The 27966-nt window shown below is 39.9% G+C and overlaps 1 protein-coding gene across 2 annotated transcripts in view; it reads right to left on the bottom strand.

The window, feature by feature from the left end:
* Positions 1-1173: 1173 nt before the first annotated feature.
* Snrpe (small nuclear ribonucleoprotein polypeptide E) overlaps positions 1174-27966 on the bottom strand; it is a 123634-nt gene continuing 96841 nt past the window's right edge. Inside the window, exons 6-7 of one of the 2 annotated variants that reach the window (XR_015444246.1) lie at positions 11919-12062; positions 1174-1271 (exon numbers count right to left, since the gene is read on the bottom strand). The gene's annotated coding sequence lies outside the window, so the exon portion shown is untranslated. The remainder of the gene's footprint in view (positions 1272-11918; positions 12063-27966) is intronic. The other variant, XR_015444245.1, reaches the window with a different exon arrangement.

Genomic DNA, 27966 nt, shown 5'->3' with positions numbered 1-27966 from the left:
ACACATGTACCTCATGGCCATGCAAAGTCACCCAGGTGTTTTGTCTCACCATGTTCCAGTAAGCTGATAACAATTAATACAACTGCTGTGAAATAAAGAGGTATCCATCTGTTTTTGCTGAAGGAACACGGACAAGCAGCTCTTGAACTTTAGAGCTCTGGCTCTAGTTCTCTTGTGCTGATGCTGTTCTTTTGCTGATGATTGGCTCTCGTCTTGTTCTTTATTGGGGAATTAACTCACTCATGGTACCAAAGACTATATAGACTAAATGAATCTCTCTCTGGGGGCTTCTGGGGAGGCTCAACCTTGACAGGGGGATAGTACAGTTAGAAATAATGGAGCTAAGGAAATCATTTCCTTCTACCAATTTTATTTTATTTTATTTTTCTTTATTTTTTGTTTTTTGAGACAAAGTCTCTCTGTGTAGTCCAGACTGGCCTTGAATTCACTATGTAGGCCAGGCTAGTCTTGAACTCACAGTGATCCTCTTGCCTTGAGCCACAACACCAAGCCCCACCTATTTTATTTTAAACAGCACCCTAGGGCTATTTCTCTTTCCATTGTTCTAAGAGAGGTACAGAAGGGCCAGGGATTTAGCTCAGTGGTTCCACTGCCTGCCTCCCAACCGAGTTCGAACCCGGTACAAAAAAAAGAGAGAGAGGTAGAGAATAACATAAGAAAAACTCAGTAAATCTCTGATGCTCTAGGCAGGCGAGAGCACATGTATACTGAATCTCTTGGCCTAACCTTCAGTCACCTTTACTGTACTCAAACCTTACTAAGAGTTTATGAATATGCCCTACATACCTGGCATGTAACTAATATCAGAGTGAATTCTGGGACAGGCATGAGTGTTGAGAGCCCCTGAAATAACATAGCAGCACTCTGTCAATCACACCTAGAGCTTCAGGGGAGGCATTTGGGCTGAGGTGCATATCCTATAAATTCCAAAAGCCTGATTTATCTGGGGGCTGCTGTGTGCTGTGCAGTGTGCAATGCTTTTGCTTTCTGGTCACCCTGACACCACTTTTCTGTTTGTGCTATTTTTTGTCAGCACAGACTTGCCCTGAGGACAATTTCCTATGATCTTCAATAAGTGTAGCTGCTTCCCACTTGCCATTAGGCGTGTACACGCAATTCACTGCTTTTCACACACAAGAGCCTGAATCATACCTGCCAAATCCATCATGTGGAAACAGGGTCTGGAGATGTCACTCCATACAAAGGTCCTGCATTCAATCCCCAATACTGGATGGAAGTATCTTCTTGTCCTGTATTGGGAAGGAGGACACCTATTAGTTAGACTTTTAATCACCAGAGGCAGCTCTAGACTCTTAGCTGGAAGTGGAGCAGAGGAATTTACACAACAATAATTAAAATAACCTTTATTATTGCTTAGTTTCCACCCATATATAGTTTGTCACCCCAAAAAGCCTAAAATTCTTTCCTATATCTTGTCATTTCTCTACAGATTTATTATTCTTTGTTAAATAGTGTTCCAAGCCCCAAGTTCTAATCACCCCTTGGGTTACTTATTACTGAGTTTCTCCTAGGCATATGCATGTTGTATGTGTTTGTAAACTCTGTTTGTTTTCTATTGTTAATCTATCCTATACCAGTTTAATTTCCAAGTCTCCAGTCATAATCTAGGAGGGTAGAGGAAAAGTTATCTTTTTCCTCTGCAGTGAGTAATTACGCACTACCACAAAATAGCATTTATATACTTCTAAGAGTAGCAGTAACAAACATATTATTAAAGACCCCAGGCCAAGGATTTAGCTCAGTGGCACCATGCCTGCCTCGCAAGCTCAAGGTCCTGAGTTCGATCCCCAGTACCAAAAAAAAAAAAAGGCCCAAAGTTACAGTCTCACTGTAACATATAAAAATGAAAACCATATACATATAAAATTGTTTAGTAATTAGTATTTTAGTATTCTATATTGGAAATGATCTGGGTATCTAATGAATATCTATTAACTGAATTTAGTATCAGTCCAAATGTTCTTTTTTTTTTGGTACTGGGGATCGAACTCAGGACCTTTCACTTGCAAGGCAGGCGGCAGAACCACTGAGCTAAATCCCCAGCCCTCAAAGTTTTAAATTACTGAATATCTTGGAAACTACAAGGTAATTATCACTGATGTTTGTCAGAAAAGTTATCCTATTTGGTTAAAATCAAATTTATACTTTCTGTAATCTTAAACAATAAATAGAAATATTGCTAGCTTATTCGATAGTGTATGTCAAGAACATTCCTAAGTAGAATAAAAATGTACTTTAATGTACACTAACTTCACTTGATCTTAGCCAAAAGGCTGAGAAACGATTAATGTACACTAACTTAAGTACATGTATATTAATTTAATTTAATGCCTATAACTCAGAGAAAACATAACTTTTAATACTGAGCTACATCTCCAGCCCAACATAGCTGTTTTTACTAAAGGAAAATAATAATATTATTATTATTTTTGGTACCAGGGATCAAACTCAGGTCCTTGCACTTGTGAGGCAGGCAGCAGAACCACTGAGCTAAATCCCCGGCCCTAAACCAAAATTATTAAACTAGTACAGAGATTTATGTAAACTTGAGTTCTTAAAATGTTTCTGAGTTAGTTTCTATAAGAATACCTCTTTTTTATGTTAAAATAATTAAAGAAAAAATTTCTAAAGCTTCAATGTTCTTAATTTCTAGGAATATGCAACTCATATAATGCTCATTTATCTCTAAGCTAATCAAAATAGAACTCTGCTAAGAGACTTTATAATGAATTTGGAGAGCCAGGTATGGTGGCACACACCTGTAATTCTAGCAGTAGGGAGGCTGAGACAAGAAGATTGCCATGAATGTGAGGCCAGCCTGGGATACATACTGAGTTCAAGGCCAGCCTGAACTACACAGCAAAACTCTGTCTCAAAAAAACAAAAGACAAAACCAAAATAAAATATAATCAATTTGGTATATGGAGGTAGGAAAATATTATATATTCACACAATGAACGCTAAAGGCCTTCCTGAATGACAGTCATGCAAATATACAGACTTACTGAGAGAGAGCTTAGAATTTCCACTGTAAAATTCCAGTCATGGGTCAAGCAAGACTGTGAGGTGAGTCACGCAGCTCAAGAATAGCAGAGCATGGATTTCCACCCTGGCAACTTGGCTCCAAGTGGACAAGAGTGATCGGGATAACCAATTGTAATAGTCCTACTTTACAATAATGGAGAGAAGTAGCCACACTATAATATAGATTTCCTGTTGAGAAACATCTGCTATATTTCAGACATTGATCACAAGTCAGGTACAGGCCATGTCCTCCTAGACAGGGATACCAAGGTAAAAGAACACTTAAAAATCTCAATGGTGTAAGTGGTGATACAAATTGAAAACTGTTTTAAAGGAAATAAAGAATTGATTCTGAGCCAAATATGAGTGACCAAGATCCAATCCAGGAAGATGGATTTAGGTTGCCCTGAATGGCATGCTGTAAAGGTTACATAGCCAAAGAACAAAGAAGGTCGAAAGTTAATACATTGAACAAATACATTGATGGGGACATTAGGTAGATGGGCTACACACGGGGCGGGAAATCTTTTCTATAGGTTTCAGATGTTATCTTATAGCATTCTTAACTTTAGGGTTGATGGGGGTGGAGGTTGGTGGTCTGCTTTTCATCAGAGTGTACAGCAAATATTAACTAAGCTTAACAATACATTCCAAGAGGTTTACCAAATAGTCACAGGAATGTTAGGCCAGATACAAAGGTTAAAAGTAAATGGCTATTTTCTAAAGGGCCTAAAATAGACAGACATGGTTTGGGCTCTGGGCATGCAACATTTCAGCTCTCAGCTATGTTCTACTGTGCCAAGATAGGCGTGCAGAAGCTTTCATATAGACATGGCTTCTTCAGATAACTTTGGCCTCATATAGGTTAAGTATTTATTTCCTCAAGCAGAGATTCAATTTGAATGTCCTTGTCAAAGGTCAATTGCCACAAATTCTGTCTGCCTAGAGTCTATACGTTGTCCTATTCTCTTCTGGCCACTCCGCACAGTTGGTGACCTGTATACATTAGCATCCTGTGGCTGCTAGTGCCCAATCAATGGCTGCAACACTGCAAGAGCAATATCTTGTTCCAAGAGCCATTTTTGGTCAAATATTCTCAAAACTAGTTGAACTTCAAGGTGATCTCTTGAGCTAAACTCTGTAAAATCCTCACTTTTGTTCCTATATGTCAAATGTTCCTCTGTCCCATGCCACAGCATTCTGCATAAAATATTATGCTTCATGGTGCTCTGTTGATTTTCTCTTACAGTTTTTGGAATTGTGACCTGGTTCTGGGAACTTTTACTGTTTAACTGGGATGAAACACATTGGAAATGTTGCTGTTTCCTCTCCTGAGAGTCCCAGTAACCTCACAGTTGAGCAAGTTGAGTTGAGTCAAGTTGACAAATGCACCACTCTCTTGAGCACCTAAGCCTTTATTATTTCTCTTTATGATCCTTGGTATGAAGCCAAGACCTTTACATAGAGTTATAACCCAGCCTTATTTATTTATTTATTTTAAAAGGTTTTGTGTATTATTTTTAAAATTTGAGAAACAGACTTATTAATTGTTAAATTACCCAGGATTGAACTTGAGATCCTCCTAGCTCAGCTTTCCAGAGTGTTGGGATTACAGGCATGGGTCACCGGGCTAAGTTTCAACCTTTTATCTTTCTCCCAATGAAGATGTTTGGCTTCTTTGTCAAAGATAAGGTGGCTGAGTGTGTTTGGAGTTGTTTCTGCATCTTCTAATCTGTTCCATTGGGCCTCAGGTCTGTTTTTTTTTTGTCAGTACCATGCTGTTTTTATCACAGTAGTTTGGTAGTATAATTTGAAGTCAGGGATTGTGGTGTCCCCTGGCTTGCCTTTGTTGCCCAGAATTGTTTTTGCTATTCTAGGTTTCTTCTGGTTCCCAGTGAATTTTAGACTTGTTTTCTCTAATTAGGTGAGATATGCTATTGGTATTTTGATCAGTATTGCATTAAAACTGTGTAACAATTTTGGAAGTATGGCCATTTGCACTATATTGGTTGTTCCTACCCAAGAAGATATCCTTTTTGATCTCATTTTTCAGAGTACTGTAGTTTTTAATGTAAAAGTCTTTCACTTCTTTCATTAGATTGATTCCTAGGTATTTCATTTTGGGGGATGTTACTGTGAAAGTTATTGTTTCTCTAATTTCTCTCAGCGAGTTTGTTGTTTGTCTACAGGAAGGCTATTGATTTTGAGTGTTGGCTTTGTATCCAGCTACACTGCTATGGATATTAAATCTAGAAGTGCTTTGGTGGAATTTTTGGGGTCTTCTATGTAGAGTATCATGGCATCTGCAAATAATAATTTAACTTCTTCTTTTCCTATCCTTATTTCTTTTATTTCTTTTCTTTTCTTTTTTTTTTTTTTTTTTTTGGTACCAGTGATTGAACTTGGGACCTTGAGCATGACAGTCAGGCGCCGGAACCACTGAGCTAAATCCCTGGCCTTTTTATTTCTTTTCTAATTGCTCTGGATAATGTTTTCAGAACTATATTGATTTTTTTTTTTTTTTTGTACCAGGGATTGAACTCGGGACCTTGCGCTTGCAAGGCAGGTGCCGGAACCACTGAGCCAAATCCCTGGCCCTCAGAACTATATTGAATAAGACTGGTGACAGTGGACATCTTTGTCTTGTTTCTGATTTACAGTGAACACTTTCAGTTTTTGTCCATTTAGTATGATGTTGGCTGTTGGTTTGTCATAGATGGCTTTTATCAGATTGAAATAAAGCTTCTATTGCAATTTTCTGTAGGGTTTTTATCATGAATGGGTGTTAGACTTTGTCAAATGCTTTTTCTGCATCTATTGAGATGATCATATGGTTTTTGTCCTTGGCTCTGCTAATATGGTGTATTACACTTATTGATTTCCATATGTTGAACCATCCCTGCATCCCCGGGATGAATCCTACTTGGTCATGGTGGATAAATTTCTTGATGATTTGCTGCATTCTCTTTGCCAGTATCTTACGGAGGATTTCTGCATTTATGTTCATTAGGGAGAAACTGTAGTTCTCTTTTTGGTTGGATCCTTCTCTGGCTTTGGTATCAGGGTAATGTTGCTTCCAGGAGTGAATGTGGAAGTATTGCTTCCCTTTCAGTTTCTTGAAGAGTTTGAGAAGTAGTGGCATTAGATTTTCTCTAAATGTCATGTAGAATTCAGCAGTGAATCTGTCAGGGCCTGGGCTTTTCTTTGTTGGTAGGTTTTAAATTGCATCTTCAATTTCATTGACTGATATTGGTTTATTTAGAATTTTTATATCTTCTTGATTTAGCTTTGGCAATGCATATGTATCTAGAAATCTGTCCATTTTTTTGTATTTTCCATCTTATTAGAATATAGGTTCTCAAAGTAGTTATTAATGATCTGGATTTTTTGCAGGATCTCTTGTGATTTCACTCTTTATTCCTAATTCCATGAATTTGCGTCCTTTCTTTCCTTTTTTCTTTATAGGATCAGCTAGGGGTTTCCTGATTTTATTTAATCTTTCAAAGAACCAACACTTTGATTTATTGATTCTTTGTAGTGTTATCGTAGTGTTGTCCATTCCATTAATTTCTGCTCTGGTCTTTATAATTTCCTCCCTTGTATAAGTGTGGGCTTAACCTGCTCTTCTATTTCTAGAAGCTTGAGTTTCAATATTAGTTTGTTTATTTGAGATTGCCCTTCCTTCCTTCCTTCCTTTCTTTCTTTTTCTTTCTTTCTTTCTTCCTTCCTTCCTTTCTTTTTTTGTGTACCAGGGATTGAACTCAGGACCTTGCATTTGCAAGGCAGGCACCAGAACCACTGAGGCTAAATCCCTGGCCCTGTTTTTCTGATATGGGAATTCATTGCTATAAACTTCACTCAGAGGACTGCTTTCATTGCATAACCATAAGTTCTGGTATATTGTATTGGCATTATCATTTAATTGTAGACACTGTCTAATTTCTTCTTTAATTTTTTCTGTGACTCATTGGTTGTTCAGAAGGGTGTTATGAATTTCTATGTGTTTATGAAGTTCTTGTGGTTTCTTTTGCCATTGATTTCCAACTTTATTGCACTATGGTCTGATAATTTGCATGGGATAATTTCAGTTCCTTTGCATTTACTTAAATATGTTCTATGAGCTAGTATGTGGTGTATTTCAGTTCAGCTAGTATGTGGTGCATCCCATGGGCAGCTAAGAATGTGTATTCTGATATTGTAGGGCGGAACACTCTGTAGACATCTATTAAGTCCATTTGGTCAAAAATTTGGTTCAGTTCTGGTATTTCTTTGTTAATTTTTTTGTCCAGATGATCTACCTATTTGTGACAGTTGAGTATTGAGGTCCCCCATTATAATTGTATTAATACTTGCTTTACATAGTTGCATGTGCTGGTATTTGGTGCATATGTATTTATGATTGTTATCTCTTCCTCTTGGATTGTTCCCTTTACAAGGATGTAGTGACTTTCTTTGTCTCTCTTAGTCAATCTTGGCTTGACATCCAATTTGCCAGGAAATAGAATAGCTACCCCTGTTTTTTTCTTGGATCCTTTCACATGGAGTATTGTTTTCCATCCTTTGAATTTCAGTCTATGAATTTCTTTTTGAATTAAATGTGTTTCTTGTTTCTCCTATGCAGCATATTGTTGGATCTTGCTTCTTGATCCATTCTGCCAGTCTGTTTCTTTTGATTGGTAAGACCATTTACATTAAAAAAAAAAAAAAAAAGACCATTTACATTGATGGTTATAACTAATATGTATCGACTTATCCTTGTCATGTTATTTTCCTGTTGTTGGTTCACTTTTTTATCCCTCTGTTTAATTGCTTGCCTTGCCTGATAGATTCATTATGTTAGGGTTCATGGAGTTGTAGTCCTTGTTATTTCTTTCTAGAATGTCCTTCAGAGCATTTTGGAGTGCTGGTTTGGTGGTGGTGAATGTCTTCAGGTGTTCTTTGTTATGGAAATATATTATTTCTCCATCAATTTGGAAAGAGTTTGTGGGGTACATCAATTTTGGTTGAAGGTTGTTTTCTTTTAGAGCTTGAAATATTTCACCCCAACCTCTCCTTGACTGGAGGGTTTGTGTTGAGAAGTCTGCTGTGATTCTGATGGGCTTTCCTTTATAGGTGATTTGCGGTTGGTTGTATGGCAAAATCTAAAACAAACCAGAAAACTGTATACAATAAATATGCCCTCAGCCAGGGATTTAGCTCAGCGGTTCTGTAGCCTGCCTTGCAAGCACAAGGTCCCAAGTTTGATCCCCGGTACCAAAAACAAAAAAACAAAAAAAATAAATATGCCCCCAATATGGCAATTTTACTCTCAGGGGAGACAATTTAAAAGGAGTTGGGGGAAAATAGAGAAATAGAAGAGGAAGATATTAGAAGCAAGGCTGGGGGACAAAGCAAGATTATGTAAACTTTGGGAAACTGCTGAAGGAGACATGAGAGAAAGAGAGAAGGAAGAAGTAAAAACAAGAACAGAACAGAACAGCCAGGCATGGTGGTGCACTCCTGTAATCCCAGCACTCGGGAGGCTGAGGTAGGTGGATCCCTGTGAGTTCGAGGCCCGCCTGGGCTACATAGTGAGTTTGGGTCCAGACTGAACTACAATGGGAGACCCTGCCTCAAAAAAGCAACCAAACAAACAAACAAAACCCAGAACAGAACAATAACAATAAAAAACATAGAAACACTGTTCATACTCATATAAAAACAAGAACAATCAAGAAAAAAGAAAAAACAAAAACAAAAAATAAACAACAGAAAAAAAAGGAAGAGAAGAAAAATGTATGTCTACTGCAGAGCATGTCTCTGCTAGCACTGTTAGAGTGGGCAGACAGAGCCTAGTTCCCTATTGCTTAATCCTAGCAGTAGTTTAAAGATAACTAGCTATTTAGTGATTCATGAAGTTTAGTAGTTACACTAGTAAAGGTAGAAAGGTTGGGAACTGGAGAATAGAAAAAAGCAAAATTTGAGAAATTAAGCCATGAGGTGTGAGTAGGAGAGAAAAGTGCAATAGAGGGTCTTATTGAAGAGTAAAAGAAAATTTATGGTGATAGAGTACAGTCACAGGAAAGAAGAAACAGAAAAAGAAGAGAAAAGATAAATACTATCACTATTTAATACTCTTCTATTGTTAGTAGAGGTAAAGTTGTTTCATTTAGTAGATATTTACTGTTAGTCAATAGTACGTCAATATTTAGTTTACTTTAGTGTTCATAATATAATTGTTGATCTTTTCTATGAGTAAAGGTGGTACATTATTGATCTTTATGGTTTGTCAATGCTCAGTTTTTATTTGATGTAATAACTGATGCTGATTTTATTGCTATAGGCAACATGACATAACCCTGGCTATTAATTGGTTCCCTTGGTAGGTCAATATCTGGATTGCCTGGGGCCATTAACAATACTGTGGCTCATTCTTTGAAATCTACATCCTGGATACTGGACCAAATATGCAACCTTCTATTCCAAGTAAATGGAGGTGGTTGAGTCCTGGGACAGAGGCAAAAGCCAATAGTTAGCTAAACTCGAAGGACACCACTGAGACAAAAGAACATACTTATATGATCTTCCTTCCCTTGATCCCTCCTTTCTTCCTTCCTTCTTTTCTTTTTCTTTCTCAGTGGTGGAGGTTAAAGCCAGGGCCTCACACATGGTAGGACAGTTCTCTACCACTGAGCTACACCCCCAGCCTATATGATTTTATTTCTTTTAATTTCATTGAGACTTGTCTTATGGCCCCAAATAGGATTATATCACATGGCTCCATGTGCACACAATGAATATTCCTGTAAGACTCACAGTTACCAAGACTACTCTCATCTCTGACATCACTATAAATCTATGGTATTGATAAACCAGCCTTAGGTTTCTTTTTTTTTGTACCAGGGATCAAACTTAGGATCTTGTGCTTGCAAGGCAGGCACGGTTCCACTGAGCTAAATCCCTGGCCCAACCAGCCCTAGTTTCGATAATTTGGTAGAAGAACTCATGAAACTCACTCAAAATGTTGCACTCACAACTATGGTTTATTATGAGGAGAACACAGACTCTGTCAGCCACAGAAGCATGTTGGTCAGAATCCAAGAGAAGTACTGAACACAGAGCTCCTATTTTCCCCTCCCTATGGCATCAGCACTCATTATTTTCTGGACACTGCTGTGTGAAAATACACAGGAAGTATTGCCATTCACATAGCTCCCCAGAGCTCCTTTGTCAGAGATTTTATTGGGACCTCATTACACTGGCATGACTGATTGGTTGTCCACATGGTTGAATTCAGTGTCCAGGTGGACTGATACCGAGTAACCTACAACCTCAACCCTAAGACTATTAAGTGCAGCAAGCCCCACCCTAAGATCTGATGTGACCAGTTCATGCCCTAAACAAAGACTTTCCTATTAGGTATGACACAGATGACCTCCCAGAGCCTGAGTCCAAAGGCTAGACCTCTCCTTGGGCAAAGCAAGATTCTTTACTCTAAAATTCTCTTATTGTGTAGAGTGTTATAAATATGCTAATTTTTTTGTTGTTGTTGTTCCCAGGATCGAACTCTGGTCCTTGCGCTTGCAAGGCAGGTGGTGGAACCACTGAGCTAAATCCCTCGCCCTCTAAATATGTTAATTAGGTCAAATTGGCTGATAGCATAGGGTACATCTTCTATAGGATTATCTATTTTCTGTTTCTGTTTTTTTGGTTTTTTGGTTTTTTTGTGGTGCCAGTGATCAAACTCAGGACCTTGTGCTTGGCAGGCTACATCTGTTTCCTTTTTATATGAATCACTGAGGATCAGGTGCTAAAAAAACCCCCCAGTGTCATTTTAACTTTTATCTCTATTAGTATCTTTTTCATGTATTCTCTGCTATAATATGTGTAAATATTTAAGATTAATATGTCTTCTTGATAAATAAATTCACATCTTTATTATTATGCGATGATTGTCTTTGTCCCTGGCAGTGTCTTTATCTGAAATATATGTTGTCGGATATTCATCTAGAAAGTTCAGCTTTCCTTCCTTACTTCCTTTGGAGGGGGCATTGTCTCTCTCCTTTCTTATAAAGGAAAGACTTTTATTGAGCTTTAATTCAAATAGCACTCTTTGAAGCATACAATTCATAGATTTTCGGATATTTACAGAGTTGTGCATTCCTTATTATATCAAATTCCAGCACATTGTATTTAAGCCTCAAAATAAACTCCTTATCAGAAATCACTTCCTAACCCTATATATCTAGCCTCAGGGCAGGGCCACACTGTCTTAATTACTTTAGTTTTGTAGCAAATTTTAAATTGTAAAGTGTGAGTTCTCCAAGTTTATTTTTTTAAAGAATTCTTTCAGCTATCTTGGGTCCCTAATATTTCCATGTCTACTCCAGAATCACAACAACAATTTTTACACAAAAAGCAATTAGAATTTTCACATGAATTACATTAAATCTGTAGGGCAATTTAAATAATATTGCCATTCTAATAATATTAAATATTCCAATCTATTGACATGGAAAATCTTCTCATTTATTTTGATCTTCGAAAGATTTTTAGCTGGGGATTTAGCTCAGTGGTTCCGCTGCCTGCCTCAAAAGTGCAAGATCCTGAGTTCGATCCCCGGTACCAAAAAAAAAAAAGGAAAAGAAAAAAAAAAGATTTTTAATTTAATTAATTTTTTTGAGACAGGGTCTTGCTATGTAGTTCAGGTTGGCCTTGAATTCACGGGGATCCTTCTGCCTCAGACTCTGAAGTGCTGGGATTACAGGTGTGCACTACCATAGCCACTGTATTTTGATCTTTTAAAAATTTCTTTCACTGGTATGTGTGTTATATGTGTGTTTTGCATTACTGTAACAAATATCTGAGATTACCAATTTATAAAGAAAACGTGTTTGTCTTAGCTCATGGTTCTGGAGGTTTCGTTTCATCACCAGTTAGCCTCTTTGCTTTTGGACCTGTGGCAAGGCAGCACATCACGGCAGGAACCAGAAGAAAAAAGGCGCCATACGTCATGGCTAAGAAGCAAAAGAGAAAGTAAGAGGAAAGGGCTGGCATCCCACTCTCCCCTTTAGGGCACAGCCCCAGTGACCTAACACTTCTCACTCACCCTCCACCTCTAATGATTCCACCTCTGCCCGATAGCACCACTCTGGGGAACAAGCTTCTAATATATGGGCCTTTGGGGGAACAGTAAGGGTCCAAACTATGGCATTGTTTTGTAGTTCTCAGTGCACAAATATTGCCCTTTCCTTTTTTTTTTTTTTGTACTGCACTTTTTTGCAAAATTTTTAAGTGTTCTATTCTGTTTTTGGTACTGGGGATCAAACTCAGGACTTTGTCCTCTAAAGGTAGGCACAGTGCCACTGAGCTAAATCCCCAGCCCAAGTGTTCTATTCTTTTAGATATCATTGTAAATGGAAGTGCTTCTTTAATTTTAGCTTTGTTTCTGTTTTTTTATTTTTGGTACCAGGGATCAAACTTGGGACCTTGTGTTTGCAAGGCAGGCGGTGGATCCACTGAGCTAAATCCCCAGCCCAAGTGTTCTATTCTTTTTGATATTACTGTAAATGGAAGTGCTTCTTTAATTTTAGCTTTGGATTGTTCATTGACAGTGCCTACAAATATGAATAATTTTTGTATATTGACCTTATAGCAATATTGTGATGATTAATCTTGATTATCAACTTGATAGATTGAGAGATAGCTAGGAAATTAGTTATATACACTTCTGAGTGTTTCGGGATTGGAATGCAGGTCAGCAACCCTAAGGAGGAAGACTTACTCTGAATCTGAGCAACACTTCTGGTAGGCTGGGGGCCCAGATGTGACAAAATCAAAATTGTTATAATTACTTTAGACAGGGTATTGCTTATGTAGTCCAGGTCAGACTTAAACTTGCTATATATCCCAAGAGGACCTCGAACTGACAATCACCCCTTCAGCACATGCAAAGTCGATTCTTCTTGAGTGGGTGTATGTTTTGCTGCTTTCATCCACTTTGAACATTATACTCCAGCTTCTTTAGCCTTTCCACCCTTTAACTTTCAGTCTATGAGTTTCCTTTTGAATTACGTGTGTTTCTTGTATGCAGCATATTGTTGGATGTTGCTTCTTGACCCATTCTGCCAGTCTATTTCTTTTGATTGGTGAATTGAGACCATTAACATTGATGGTTATAATTGAAACGTACTGACTTGTCATTGCCATGACTTTTTCTTTTTGTTGGGTTCTCCCCCTTTACATTTAATTTCTTGTCATGCCAGATGGGTTCATTCTGCTTTGCTTCCTGGGGTTGTGATCCTCCATGTCTGTTCCTAGGCTATTGTGTAAAATTCTTTGGAGTGCTGGTTTGGTATTCACGAAGTTCCTAAGGTGCTCTTTGTCATGAAAGTATCTTATTTCTCCATCAATTTTGAAAGATAGTTTTGCAGGGTACATCAATCTGGGTTGGAGGCTGTTTTCTTTTAGGGCTTGGAATATGTCACTCCAAGCTCTTCTTGCCTTGATGGTTTGTGTTGAGAAGTCTGCTGTGATTCTGATGGGCTTTCCTTTGTATGTGATTTGTTTCTTTTCTCTGACTGCTTGGAGAACTGTGTTCTTCTGTTGTGTTTCTGGAATCTTAACAATTGTATGCCTATGTGTAGATTTTTTTTGATCAAGGCTATTTGGAGTCCTATATGCCTCACTTATCTGTATGTCAAGCTCTTTTCCCCTGCTTGGGAAGTTTTCTGCCATTATTTCTGTGAAGAGATTTTTTTATGTCATCTGCACTCTCTCCTGTTTCTTCATTGAGCCCAATCAGTCTTATGTTATTCTTTTTTGCATCATCTAGCAGCTGCTGGATTGATTTCTCATGTTCCCTTATAATTTTGAAGCCATTTTTCTTTTCCCGGTCACTAATTGCAATCTTATCTTCTATATCTGAAATTCTGTCCTCACACTGGCTCATTCTGCTGTGTAGACTTTCAATGGAGTTTTTCATGTCCTGGAAATCTATTTGCATCTGTTTTATGGATTCCATTTGTTTCTTATGTTGGGATTCCATCATGTTCCTCAGCTCCTCTCTACATTTATTCATCATGTCTTGCACTAAGGGCACAATTTCTCCTGTTATCTGAGAAATTATTTCTGATTTCATTTTTTCCAGATCCCCTTTTGTTGCCAGTTCAGTGGGTCCAGGTGGTTGAGTATCAGAGGGTTCCATCTCATTTCCCTTTGGGGTTGCTGTAGGTGATCTGGAAGTCTGATTTTGAGACTTATTTACGTGTTTTCTCATTTCGACTGGGGCGGGGGGCTGTTAGCGCCTGCACAGATTACCTCCTCTGAGCTGGGTGAGGTGGGACAGGGGCCGGGAGCAGCGGTAGGGATGGTGACCCAAAAGCCCTTTCCTGTGGGCTGGGAGCAGCTGGAGGGATGGTGGCCGGGAAACCCCTTCCTCTGGACCAGGAACAGTGGGATGGTGGCTCAGAAGCCCCTCCCTCTGGGCCGGGAGCGGTGGGAGGGATGGTAGCTCGGAAGCCCCTTCCTCTGGGCCAGGAGCAGCGGGACAGAAGGTGGCCCAAAAGCCCTTTCCTCTGGGCTGGGAGCAGCGGGAGGGATGGTGACCGGGAAGCCCCTTCCTCTGGACCAGGAGCAGTGGGACGACGGCTCAGAAGCCCCTACCTCTGGGCCAGGAACAGTGGGACTCAGTACCTTGGTCTGGTGGTCTGCTGTCCTCTGCGCCTTGGTAATGTGGAATCAGGTGGCTGCCTGTCTGCAGCGGGCTGATTCGGCGTGTGTTCCGCGTGACTCAGGACCTCGGTAGGGCGTGCACAGACCTGCCTGTCTGCAGCAGGCTGACTCGGTGTGTGTTCCGCTTGACTGGGGACCTCAGGGTGTGGGCAGACCTGCCTGTCTGCAGTGGGCTGATTCGGCGTCTTCCGCGTGACTCAGGACCTCGGTAGGGCGTGCACAGACCTGCCTGTCTGCAGCGGGCTGATTCGGCGTCTTCCGTGGGACTGGGGACCTCGGTAGGGTGTGGGCAGACCTGCCTGCCTGCAGTGGGGTGATTCGGTGTGTGTTCCGCTTGACTGGGGACCTCAGGGTGTGGGCAGACCTGCCTGTCTGCAGTGGGCTGATTCGGCGTCTTCCGCGTGACTCAGGACCTCGGTAGGGCGTGCACAGACCTGCCTGTCTGCAGCGGGCTGATTCGGCGTCTTCCGTGGGACTGGGGACCTCGGTAGGGTGTGGGCAGACCTGCCTGCCTGCAGTGGGGTGATTCGGCGTCTTCCTCGTGACTCAGGACCTCGGTAGGGCGTGCACAGACCTGCCTGTCTGCAGCAGGTTGATTCGGTGTGTGTTCTGCGCGACTGGGGACCTCGGCAGGGTGTGGGCAGACCTGCCTGTCTGCAGCGGGCTGATTGGGCTGATTCGGCGTCTTCCGCGTGACTCCTCTTTAGCCTTTCAAGGTAGACTTACACCAGCAACTCTCCTGGGATCTTCTAACCTTCAGACTGAGTTGCACCATTGGTCTCTCTTGTGCTGAAGCTTCCAGGTTTGTGAACTGAGCAGCCACAGAGCTACCAGATTCTGTGGTTCTCCAGCATCCATACAACTATCATGGGACTATCTAGAATCTGATACTGTAAGTAAATCTAATAAATCTCCTTTTATAATTATATATACATTCTATTGGTTCTAGTCCTCTAGAGAACCCTAATAAGATATATAACCTTGATGATCTTTTTTATTAGTTTCAATAAGTTTGTGTGTATGTATTTTGCAAAATTTTCTATATACCAAATTGCATTATCTCTGAATAAAGATTGTTTTATTTTTACTGTACTTTGCAATGTGGATGACTTTTATTTTCTTTTCTTGACAAAATTGCTCTGGCTAGATCCTCAAACACAATTTTTTTTTTTTTTGTATCGAGGATCGAACTCAGGACCTTGTGCCTGCAAGGCAGGCGGCGGAACCACTGAGCTAAATCCCCAGTCCCCTAATGTTAAATAGTATTGGTAAGGGCAAACATCTTGTCTTTTTTTTTTTTTTTCCGGTACTGGGGATCGAACTCGGGTCCTTACGCTTTCGAGGCAGGCAGCAGAACCACTAAACTAAATCCCCAGCCCTTGTCTTGTACCTGATATTTTGGTTATTTGTCAATGTGTTGTTAAATTTCCACATTATTTGTGAATCTCCCAAACTTCCATCTGTCATTTGTACTCCAATTTAATTTTATTGTAGTTGGAGAATATACTTCATATAATTTCAGTCCTTTTAAATTTATTGAGGCTGGTATTATGATCTAATACATAGTCTGTTCTGGAGTATGTTCCATGTTTTTTATAAAAATTATTATTATTGTTGTTGTTGTTATTGTTTTTACTTTAGACAAGGTATCGCTATGTAGTCCAGGCCAGACTTGAACTTGCTACATCACCCAAGAGAGCCTTGAACTGGCAATCATCCTGCTTCAGCTTCCCGGTGTTGGGATTATAAGCATGTACCACCATGCTCCTGTACTTTAGAGAAGAATGTGTGTGTTTCTGATGTTAGGTAGTGTTTTGGAGATGTCTATTGATTCTACTTTAAAATGTTGTTCAAGTTTCTTCTTTGTCAGTCTTTTGCCTAGTTGTTATTTTGTTATTTTTTTTTTTTTGGTACCGGGGATCGAACTTGGAGTCCTTGTGCTTTCCAGGCAAGCATCAGAACCACTGAGCTAAATCTCCCACCCTGTTATTTTGTTGTTGTTGTTGCTGCTTTGTTTGTTTGACAGGGTCTTTCTTCGTAGTGCAGGTTGGCCTTGAACTCCTGGCGATCCTTCTGCATCAGCCTCCCAAGAGCTGGGAGTACAGTTGTGTGCCATCAAGCCCAGCCGAGTTGTTCTGTCCATTGTTGAATGTAGGGTATTGAAACCTCCAACTATTATTGTTGAATTGTCAATAGCTTGATTCAGTTCTGTCAACTTTTACCCTCTCTATTTTGCAGCCTGATTGTTAAGTGCACATATATTTATAGTTGCTATGTATTCCTGACGGATTTTTTTTTTTTTACAAAATGTCCTTTGTCTCTAGTAATCAGTTTGTCTCAAAATTGATATTAGTATAGCACTCAAGCTACTTTTCAATTATATGCATGCTGTATCTCTTCCCATCCTTTTAATTTTAACATCTGTGAATCTAAAGTATGTGATTTACTAACTTCTCATGAGGAATGTAATCATTATGTACCAATAAAAATTAAAATTTAATAAAAAATAAATAAAGTATGCTTCTTGAAGATAGCATATGGTTTGATTGTCTTTTATCTCTCTTGTGAATACATGCATCTTCATGGGAGTATTTTGTTAATTTATGTCTTAGTCACTTTTTTATCACCGGGACAAAGTACCCAATATCCACAACTTCAAAGAGAAGAGGTTTTCTTTGGTCTCCAGTTTTTAGAGGGTTCAGTCCATAGTCTGCTGGCTCCAAGGAAGGAAGGGGATGATGAAAGAATCTGGCAGAGGAAAGCTATTCATCCCATTGCAGCCAGGAAGCAGAGAAAGAAGAGAGGGGACAGAGAGGGGGATACACCCATCCAGATCATGACCCTGTGACTTACCTGCCTCTCCTCCCAGGCCCTACGTCCTTATATCACATTTAGTTATGGATTCATCAGTGCACTAAACCACTGATGAGTATCATGCCCCTGTGATTGCATCACCTTCCAAAAGCTCCACCTCTGAACACATGCACCTTTTGGGGGATATTCTAGATATAACCACAACAATTTACATTTGGTATAATTACTGATGGGGTAGGATTTGTGGCTTCTTTTACCTGAAGGACTCTTTTACTATTTCTTATAGAACAAGAATCTGGATTTTGAAGGTGTCCATTGTGATTTTCCTTTTTTCATTTTTTTTCCTTTTTCATTTCTAATTGGATTGATGTGAGTCTTTTTTCTCCTCCTTTGGTAAGTTTGACTTATCTATTTGTTTATACTTTTAAAGAACCAGCTCTTTGGGGTTTTTTGTTTTATTTTTTTAAGACAGGTTCTTGCTGTGTAATTCAGGCTGGGCTTGAACTCACTATGTCGCTTAGGCTGGCCTCAAACTTGAGCAATCCTCCTGCTTCAGCCTCCCAAGTGCTGAGATTATAGGCATATGCAATCATACTCAGTTGTATTGGTTTTTTAGTTTCTATTTCATTAATTTCTACTCTGATCTTTATGATTTCCCTCCTTAAACTAGGTTCGAGTTTGGTCTGTTGTTTTTGAGTATCTTAAGGTCTATCATTACAATATTGAACTTACTGTGCTTTTCTGACATGAGCATTCATTGCAATAAATTTCCCTCTTAGGACTGTTTTCTTGTGTCCCATAGGTTCTGGTGTGTTGTACTAGTATTGTCATTTGATTCTAGAAATTGTTTAATTTCTTCCTTGATTTCTTCTGTAACCCAATGAATGTTCAAGAGTGTGTTGTCAAATTTTCAGGTGTTTATAAATTTTCTGTGGTTTCTTCTGTGATTGATTTCTAGTTTCAAAGCACAATGGTCTAATAGTAAATATGAGGTGATTTTGAGTCTTTTGTATTTATTTAAGCAGGCTTTGTGGATTAGTATGTGTTCTGTTTTGGAGATTCTGTGTGCTGCTGTGAAGAATGTGTATTCCGTTGTAGCAGGGTAGAACACTCTAGCTATATATTAAGTCCATTTATTCCAAGGTGTGATTCAACTCTGACATTTCTTTGTTAATTTTTTGTATAGTTGATCTGTCTCTGTGAAAGTGGGGTGTTGAGTTTACCCGCTATGATTGTATTGGTATTTACTTAACCTTTTATGTCCAACAGTATTTTTTTATGAAGATAGGTGATCCAGTACAGTGGACTTCATGAACTTAATTCTTCCCATGATTCTGTTTGCAAACCAAATTAGATGAAAACTGAATCAAATTCAATGGTTAGGTTCAATGCAACTTTATGGGGAAATTTGATTCAGTTACCATCCAATTCGATTTGTGACCAGAATCATTGAAAGAATTGTTTGTGAACGGAAGTTCCACTGTATTTGGTGCAATATAGGCACTAAATATACAAATGTTATCTCTTCCTGTTAGATTGTTCTGTTAACTAGTATATAGTGACCTTCTTTGCCTCCTTTGATCAGTTTCAGCTTGAAGTTTACTTTGTCTGAAAGTAAAGTTGCTGCCTATGCTCCCTTTCAGGGTCCTGATCCATTTCAGGGTCCTGAAATACTGTCTTCCATACTTTAATTTCTAGTCTATGAATATCTTTTTGAATTAGATGAGTTTATTGAATGCAACGGACTGTTGGATTTTTTTTTTATCCAGTCTTTTTTTTCTTCCAGTCTTTCAATTGGGGTGTTGAGGCCATTAATATTGGGAGATATTGCTGACAAGTGCTCTTTTTCTGTTGATGACTCCTTTGTTTTTCTTTTTGCCATTTATTTATTTATTTATTTGGTAACAGGAATCGAACTCAGGGCCTCACACTTGCCAGGCAGGTGCTATGCCATTGAGTTACATTCTGGCCCTTATTTGCCTTGTTTGATGTATTCATTCCATTTAAAGTTTTGGTTTTGTTGACGTCATTGTCTCTGGGGATATTCTTGAATGTCTTTTGAAATGCCTACTTGGTGTTCATATCTCTTAAATTGTTCTTTTCCATGTAATGTCTTTATTTCTCCATCTATTTTGAAAGGAAGTTTTGTAGGATATGTTAATCTTGGTTGGAAGTTGTTTGCTTTTAGGGCTTGAAATAGTTCACTCCAGTCTCTCCCAGTCTTTAAAGTTTGAGTTGAGTAGTCTGCTGTAATCCTAGCATACTTACCTTTATACATGATTTCTTGCTTTTTTCTGACAGCTTTTAAGATTATGTCTTTTTTTGTTGTTGTTGTTTGGTTTGTTGTTTTTTTTGGTACCGGGGATCGAACTCAGGTCCTTGCGCTTGCGCAGCAGGCGGTGAAACCACTGAGCTAAATCCCTGGCCCAAGATTATGTCTTTTTGCTGGACCTCTGGAATTTAAACTAAGATTTGTTGTGGGGCACTTCTTTTTCATCCTAGTGAAAGTGGTGTTCCATGACTCACTTACCTGTATGTTGAAATGTTTCTTCATACTTTGAAAGTTTCCTATTATAGTTTCTGCAAGAATTTTTTTATTCCATGTGTGCATCTTCTAGTTTCCCTATACTATATTATTATTAGCAGTTAGTCTATGATGTGGAAGGAGCAGAGGAGGAAAGAGATGGAGGTCTGGTGAAAGAGGAGTGTAAGCTAGTAGGAGGAGAGGTAGATAGGCGAAATAATATTAGGTCATTATATGGGAGTCAAATTCTGTTATAGGGTGTTTATAACCGGAGTGAAGGGTTAATGTTGAGGGTTTTAAGGGTGAGGTGAGATGCGGGAGGACAGAGATGTAATTTGGGATTGTGGACCGCTGCAAGATTTTCAGGACCAGGGCTGGGGATTTAGCTCAGTGGTGCCACAGCTGCCTAGGAAGCACAAGGTCCTGAATTCGATCGCTACTACTAAAAAAAGGGGAAAAAAAGATTTTCAAAACCTATTGCTACATTTGTGCACCTGAAAGGTGGAGAAGAGAAAGGGAAGGCAAGGAGCTAGTAAGATAAGGAAGAGTAAAAAAAAGTAGAATAGAGAGGATAAAAGATTAATACAAGAGAAGATAGGATTGACTGAGAGAGAGAATACAGGGAGAAAACCTTGAGGAATTTAAAAAGTGGGAGAAACCGGGCCAGGGATTTAGCTCAGTGGTGCCATGCCTGCTTTACAAGCACAGGGTTCTGAGTTCAATCCCTGGTACCAAAAAAAAAAAAAAAAGTGGGAGAAACAAGTGAAAAATAAGAAATAGTATTGCTACAGAAGCTAGAATAGAAAATAGAAGAAAAGTATTATAGTTTATATCTAAAATGTTCTGCAACGTTGAAGAACAGAAGATTTTCACCTGGGATTTATGGTGGCCAAGAAATGGCCACATAAAAAGGCAGGAGAACAGGTTTAACGTACGAGTTTATTTCTTCACTTGACTGATGTATCCACATCCTCATATTATTATTCCCAGTTGTTATAATTTTTTTTTGGCACTGGGGATCTAACTTGGAACCTTGCACTTTCAAGGCAGGTAGCAGAACCACTGAGCTAAATCCCTAGCCCAGCTGTTATAATTTTTTTCTTTTTTTTTGGTACCAGGGATTGAACTCGGGACTTTGCTCTTGTGAGGCAGGCAGTGGAACCACTGAGCTAAATCCCCGGCCCCCTAGTTGTTATAATTAATAAATTATTTAAAAATTTAAAAATTAAAAAAAAATATTGTGCTGCAAAACTTCATGCACTCTCAGGTGGGGCTTTTGGGAGTGACTAGATCAGGGCTGTGTGACACTGGATCATGGGTGTGCCATAGCTGGATCAGTTCGCTGATAGGATTAGCATAGTTGTGGGTGTGGCTGAATGGATTTTCTGAAGATAGAAGGCGCACCCTGGTGTGAGTGGCACCAACCAATAGGCTTGTTGCCTGAATGGAATAAAAAGGAAAAAGAAGGCTGCTGCTGCTGCTTTTTTCTGCCTGCCTTGCCATGAACTATTTCTTCTTTGCGATGCCTTCTGCCACACTGTCTTGTCTTGGAGCCAGCTGACTATGGACTGAAACATCTACAAACTGTGAGGTAAAAACAAATCTTTCCTCCTTGAACTTATGGGTATATAATCAATGCTTAGCTTGCAGGGCTGGGGAAAGGCTCCTCAAAAGACTGCACATGGGGCCGGGGATTTAGCTCAGTGGCTCTGCTGCCTGCCTCGAAAGAGCAAGGTCCCCAGTTCGATCCCCGGTACCAACAACAACAACAAAAAGACTGCACATGCTCTCAATCAGATTTAATGCAGGACACAGAAATTTACAAGATTAGCTTACAATAGCTATCTACAGAGTCAAATGTAGAAGAATGCAAAAGATCTGTCTGCATGCTAAAGATCCAAAGGATCCAGCAGAAGGCCTGGAGCCCATGGCAATGTTCCATACAAGTCCACATTAGGAGGCTGAAGGATCCACTACGGAAGACTGAGGGGTCTGTCCCGGGAGGTCGAAGGTCAACACTAGAAGCTAAAGATTCTGTGCTGGCGGCTGAAAGGCCAGGCCGGTGCTGAAAGCTGAAGAATCTGTGCCTGAAGGCAGGCGATGATGCCCAAGGTGAAGGCAAAGACCAGAGCTCTGCTGAAGAGAACAGCAGCCATCCTTGGCAGCAGTGAGGACTGGAGCTTCTCTGAAGAGAACAGCCTAAGCTCCTCTGAGCAAAATCTGCCTCAGTGAAGCTCGTCCAAGGGAAATCAGCTGAAATCCTTCCCTCCCATTCTCCTTTTATCCCGTTCTGACAAGAATCTTCCTTAAAGTGGGTGTTCCACACCATGAACCATGCTGCCTCAATTCAGCTGGGCGTTCCCCACTCGAACTGACAATCCATTAACCACCACCGTGGGTGTCAGGTATTTTGTTCCAGCACCAAGGAAGTATCTAAGACAAAAAGGAACAGGGAAAGGAAGACACAAAAAATAACAACTAAATCAAAGCCAAAAAAAGGGACGGTGTAACAAATAATCCAGTGGGAACCCAGATCCAACAAGAACTGTACATGCAATTCCCACATGACTGGCATGTCTTAAAGTCAGAGTGTTCACACAGTTCCCTTCTTGTCTTAGTTGCAGTCTGATCAGAGGCAGCCACACCACTCAGTGCAGGCACTGGGTAGACACTGCAGATGCCATAGATTTGGGGAGGGGTGGGCTTCCCTTTTCCATGGTTGTGTGCTGGAGAGAATGCAGCGGGGTGGGACATTCCCCAGTGTTTGAAAGGAGTTTATAAGAAGAAGGAGCTGGTACACAGAGTCTGTCCTGGGAGTCCAGCCTCCCTAGTCCTTGTTTGTTCTTTTAGGCTATTCCAGATGTTCTCCCCAAAGAAGTGGAGGTGGGGATGGTGTAGAGAGGTCATGGAAGTGCTGCTTCTCCTCTTCAACTATCTAGGCATTTGGTTTGATCTACATGTATCATCTTTCTGATTAATTTTTCATTTAAGGATATAAGTACCTGTATTTTCAGTAAATCTTTGCTGAGTATCCCTCATGTGACTGTTCCTCTAGTCTTCTGTGTGACAGGATCTCCTGCATACAGAATTCTTGATTGAGTTTTGGAACTTTGAATAAGTCCTCCCATTACATTATGGTTTCTAAGCTCTTTTTTTTTCTTGGTACCAGGGATCAAATTTAGGACCTTGCGCTTGTGAGGCAGGCGCTATGCCACTGAGCTAAATCTCCGGCTCCTACATTCTGGTTTCTATGATGATAAATCAACTATTAGTTTGGTGATAAATCACTATTGGTGATAAATCAACTATTAGTTTTATAGAAGATCCTTTATATGTGATAAGATACTTTCCTCTTGCTGTCTTCAAGATTCTTTTTATTTTGAAAGTTTTCTATGACATGTCCGTGTGTGGGTCCCTTTGAATTTACCCTACTTGGAGATTATTGAGGTTCTTGGATGTACAGATTTATATTTGCTTTTTTTTTTTTTTTTCAAATTTAGGCACTATTTCAGTATTATTTCTTTGAATATTTTTTCTGCCAATTTTCTCTCTCTTCTCCTCCTGAGAGTTATACTAGGTATATATTGCTACTCTCAGTGGTTTCCCACAATCCTCTGAGGCTTTATTGATTTCTTCATTCTTTTTTCTTTCCATTCCTCAGTGTGATAAATTTCAATTAAGTTGTCATTGAGTTCATGGATTCTTTCTTATTCCTGTTGAAATCTGTTGTGAAGTCTATCAGGCAAAATTTTCACTTTACTTATTTCAGTTTTCAACTTCAGCATTTCTGTTTCTTTTAAAAATTAATCAATTATTGAAAATTGACAAATAATATTGTATAAACTTATGATACACAATGGGATGTTTTGAAATATTTGTGTCTTGGGCTGGGGATTTAGCTCAGTGGTTTTGTCACCTGCTGTGCAAGCGCAAGGACCCGAGTTCAATCCCCGGTACCAAAAAAAAAGAAATATTTATGTCTTGGGGATTGGACTTTTTTTTTTTTTTTTTTTTTGGTACCGGGGATCGAACTCAGGACCTTGCATTTGCGAGGCAGGCAGCGGAACCACTGAGCTAAATTCCTGGCTCCAGGATTGGACTTATTAACATGCATTACTACACATACTTTTTTTTTTCGGTACCAGGGATGGAACTCAGGACCTTGCACTTTCGAGGCAGCCGCAGGGCCACTGAGGTAAATCCCCAGCCCTACTACACATATTTTTGTGGTGAGAACACTTAAAATCTGCTTAGTGATTTGTGTGTGTGTGCACGTGTACGCATGCGTGTTGGGGATTGAACACAAGGCCTTCTCAATGAGCTATTTCTCCAATTCTTAAATTTTTTTAAGCAATTCTGAGACAGGGGCCGGCGATTTAGTTCAGTGGTTCCGCCACCTGCCTCGAAAGCACAAGGTCCCAAGTTCAATCCCTGGTACCAAAAACCAAAACAAAACAATTCTGAGACAGGATCTCACTAAGTCATTAAGTTGCCAAGTCTGGACTCAAATATGCAAGACTCCTGCCTGAGCCTCTCACGTAGCTGGAATCAAAGGTGTGTGCTACCCTGCCCAGCTAGCTATAGTGTTTTGAGTTTTGTCTTTCTTGTTATTTTGTTTTTAGTGCTTGGCTTATGGTCTTTAGTATACCACTTTATTTTATCACAGTCTACTTTGAAGTTACATTAAACTATTTCACAACTAATATAAGAATCCACAACAGAGCCAGGCATAGTGGAGCAGATCTTTAATCTCTGCACTTAGGCTAGATGATACAGGAGTATCATAAATTGGAACCCAGTCTAGGCAGCTTAGCAAGACCCTGTCTCAAAATTAAAAAGTTTTTAAAAAGAGAGTGGAAGTGTAGCTCAGTGAAAAGACGCTGGCTCAATTTCCAGTGCTGCTTTAAAAAAAAGTCAGCAGTGTATTTCCATTCTGCAATGTCTTTTCTCCTGGCCTTTGTAGATGTCACATAGTGTATTTCTACATGTTATAAACTCCACATTACATTTTGTTATTTTGGTTTTAATAGTCAGTTGTCTTTTAAAGAAATTGTAAAAATAATTTGAAAAGCTCTTTTATGTTCACTCACATATTTGCCATTCCCAATGCTTTTCGTTTTTGGTGTATATTCGGGTTTCCATCTGATAATATTGTCCTTCTACAACGAAGCTTCCTTTCACATTCTCATACTGTGCTCATATGAATTCTTTCAGCTTTCGTGTGTTGGAATTTTCTTTCTTTGTTCTTTGTTTAAAAACTTTTCCTGAGTATAGAATTCTAGGTTGACAATTTTCTTTCTTCAATATTTTATAGGTATTGTTTTGCTCTCTTTGGACTTGCATCTCTTTCTAGCAAGAAAGCTATTGTCATTGTTGTCTTTATATTCTGTACTGTTATATTTTTTCCTCTGGATTTTCAAGTTAAGAATTTCTCCTATCAGTAGTTCTAAGCAACTTGATTATGCTACACTGCTTTCACTTGTGTTTCTTGGGCTTGAGGCTCCTTGAACTTCTTGGACCTCTTTATTTATTATTTTCATCAGTTTGGAACATTTTATAGATTAGTCTTTCAAATTTTACCTCTGCCTGTGCTGGGTGTGGTGGCTCATGCCTATAATCCCAGCACTTGGGAGGCTGAGGCAGGAAGATTGCAGTGAGTTTGAGGCCAGCCTTAGCTACCTAGTGAGTTCAAGGCCAGCCAGAACTACATAGTGAGACCCTGTATCCCCCTCAAAAAATCAAATCAAATATTTCCTCTGCCCGCCCCTCACTCCTTCTGGGACTCCAAGTCCCCATCTTTGGAACCTGAAATCCCCATGTCACTGATGTTCATCTCCCACCTCACCCTAGCACAGGGGAATGAGCCCAAGCCCTTTGTGCTGAGGTACATTCCCAGCTCATTATTTTAATATTTTATTTTGAGACAGAGTGTCACAAAGTTGCCCAGGTCGGGCTCAAACTTGCAATCTTCTGTCTCAGCCTCCCAGGTGTATACATTTATATCCTGCTCACTCTATATTTTTCAGTGTTCCATTTCTCTCTGTGTGTTCCACTTTGTACACTTTCCATGCCTTCAAGTTTCCCGGTCTTTTTTTTTGAGACTGAATCTCACTATGTAGTGCAGGCTGGCACTGAACTCACTATGTAGCTCAGGTTGGCCTCTAACTCACAGTGAGCCTCCTGCCTCAGCCTTCTATGTGCTGGGATTACAGGTGTTACCACACCCAGCTAACAGATATCTTTTCACGGATAAGTGGGCACTTGGTCTCTGAGAATCTTCTCCTAAGACAACTCTCTTTAGTTCGCCAGCTCCTCCATTCACCTTGTGCGGCCTTGTGCTGATGGCTTTTCCAGCTCCTCCACAATGGCCTAAGTGACAAATGTCACCGCAGTACCTGGTGCTTGGATCCCACCCAGTCTGAGTGTCCCCTTGCTCAGAAGAGCTCCTCAGATTCACTTCAGTTGTTTCAAAATTCAGCCCTCCCCAAAGAGCTCCTACAGATGCTCAGACTCCTCAGCAGTCTCAGACTTCGACGTGACAGCAGTGGGAAGAGACTAACGGTGCTTTCTCGGGCGTGTCTGTGGGCAGAAAGGGGTAAGCTAACAAATCTAAGCATTTTGATGTCACGTCTAAGCTGCTATTAATCCTGTCATGGACTGAACTGTGGCCCCAAAATTCAGATGTTGAAGCTCTAAGCCACCAATCTTACTGGATTTGAAAGAAGCCATTAAAGTTAAATGAGAATACAAGGATAAGGTCCTGCTCCAAAAGTTCTGATGATCTTATAAGATCATCAGTTGTGTGTTGTGTGTGTGTGTGTGTGTGCGTGTGTGTGTGTGTAGATGTTATACCAGGGAATTGAACCCAGGGCTACTCTACCACTGAGCTATATCTCCAGACCTTTTTAAATTTTATTTTGAAATCAGGTCTCACTCAGTTGCCCAGACTGGCCTCGAAGTTGAGATTTGCTTGCCTCAGCCTTCCAAGTGGCTGGGATTATAGGCATGTGCCACCAAACCTAGCTTATATCCTTTATATTTTTTATTGGATTGCAGATATTGTGAATTTTACATTCTTGGGTGCTGAACTTTTTGGTAGTCTTTAAGTATTGCTATACTTATCCTAGGATGCTGTTAAATTACTTGGAGACAGATTGGTCATTTCACAGATTGATTGTTAGTTTTCGGTGAAGTGAGAGCAGTCTTATTTTAGAGTCACATTGGCTTCATTCCTGAGGCAAACTTTCTCACTACTCCATCCCAGCCCTGGATTATACAAGGGTGTTCCGTTTTGATTATTGGGAATATGAACTATTTGCAATTCTGGATAATTTCTGGGAATTACCCTGCCTGCTTCTATCCAATAGTTTTTTCAGCAATCTGTGATAGTTTTACACACCTATGTGCTAATCAGAACGCAAGTGGACTAAGGGGAAACCCTCTGTAGATCTCCTTAGCTCTCTCCTTTCCAACACTTGCCCTGTGGATTCTAACTGCCTGGATCTCTTCAAATCCCCATTGTAGCTTCTCAACCCAAGGACACCCTGGGCACTGCATGGGTTCCTCCTCACTGTGCTGAGGCCCAGACAATACCTGCTGCTACACAGCTGGGTAATAGTTTAACTTCTCCAAAGGACCAAACACTTTTCTGCTTTTCCTGTTAAGCACTTAAGAAAGTCATTGCTGCTTCTCTTTGCTCTGTGCTTTCAGTTGTTTAAGGAGGGCAGGTGAATCTGGCCCCGTTACACTTCTGTCTTCAGAAGTTTGTGTCCCTAAAAGCATTGGGATACTTGATCTTTCCAGCTGAATCAGGCCAAACAGCATACTCTTCTTAATGTAGTCAACTAGCA

The sequence above is a fragment of the Heterocephalus glaber genome, unplaced genomic scaffold (genome assembly GCF_053883595.1).
Source record: "Heterocephalus glaber isolate CG9 unplaced genomic scaffold, H.glaber_assembly_v1.0 deba00001600, whole genome shotgun sequence".
Taxonomy (NCBI): domain Eukaryota; kingdom Metazoa; phylum Chordata; class Mammalia; order Rodentia; family Bathyergidae; genus Heterocephalus; species Heterocephalus glaber.
This window is presented reverse-complemented; position numbering and strand designations above follow the sequence as displayed.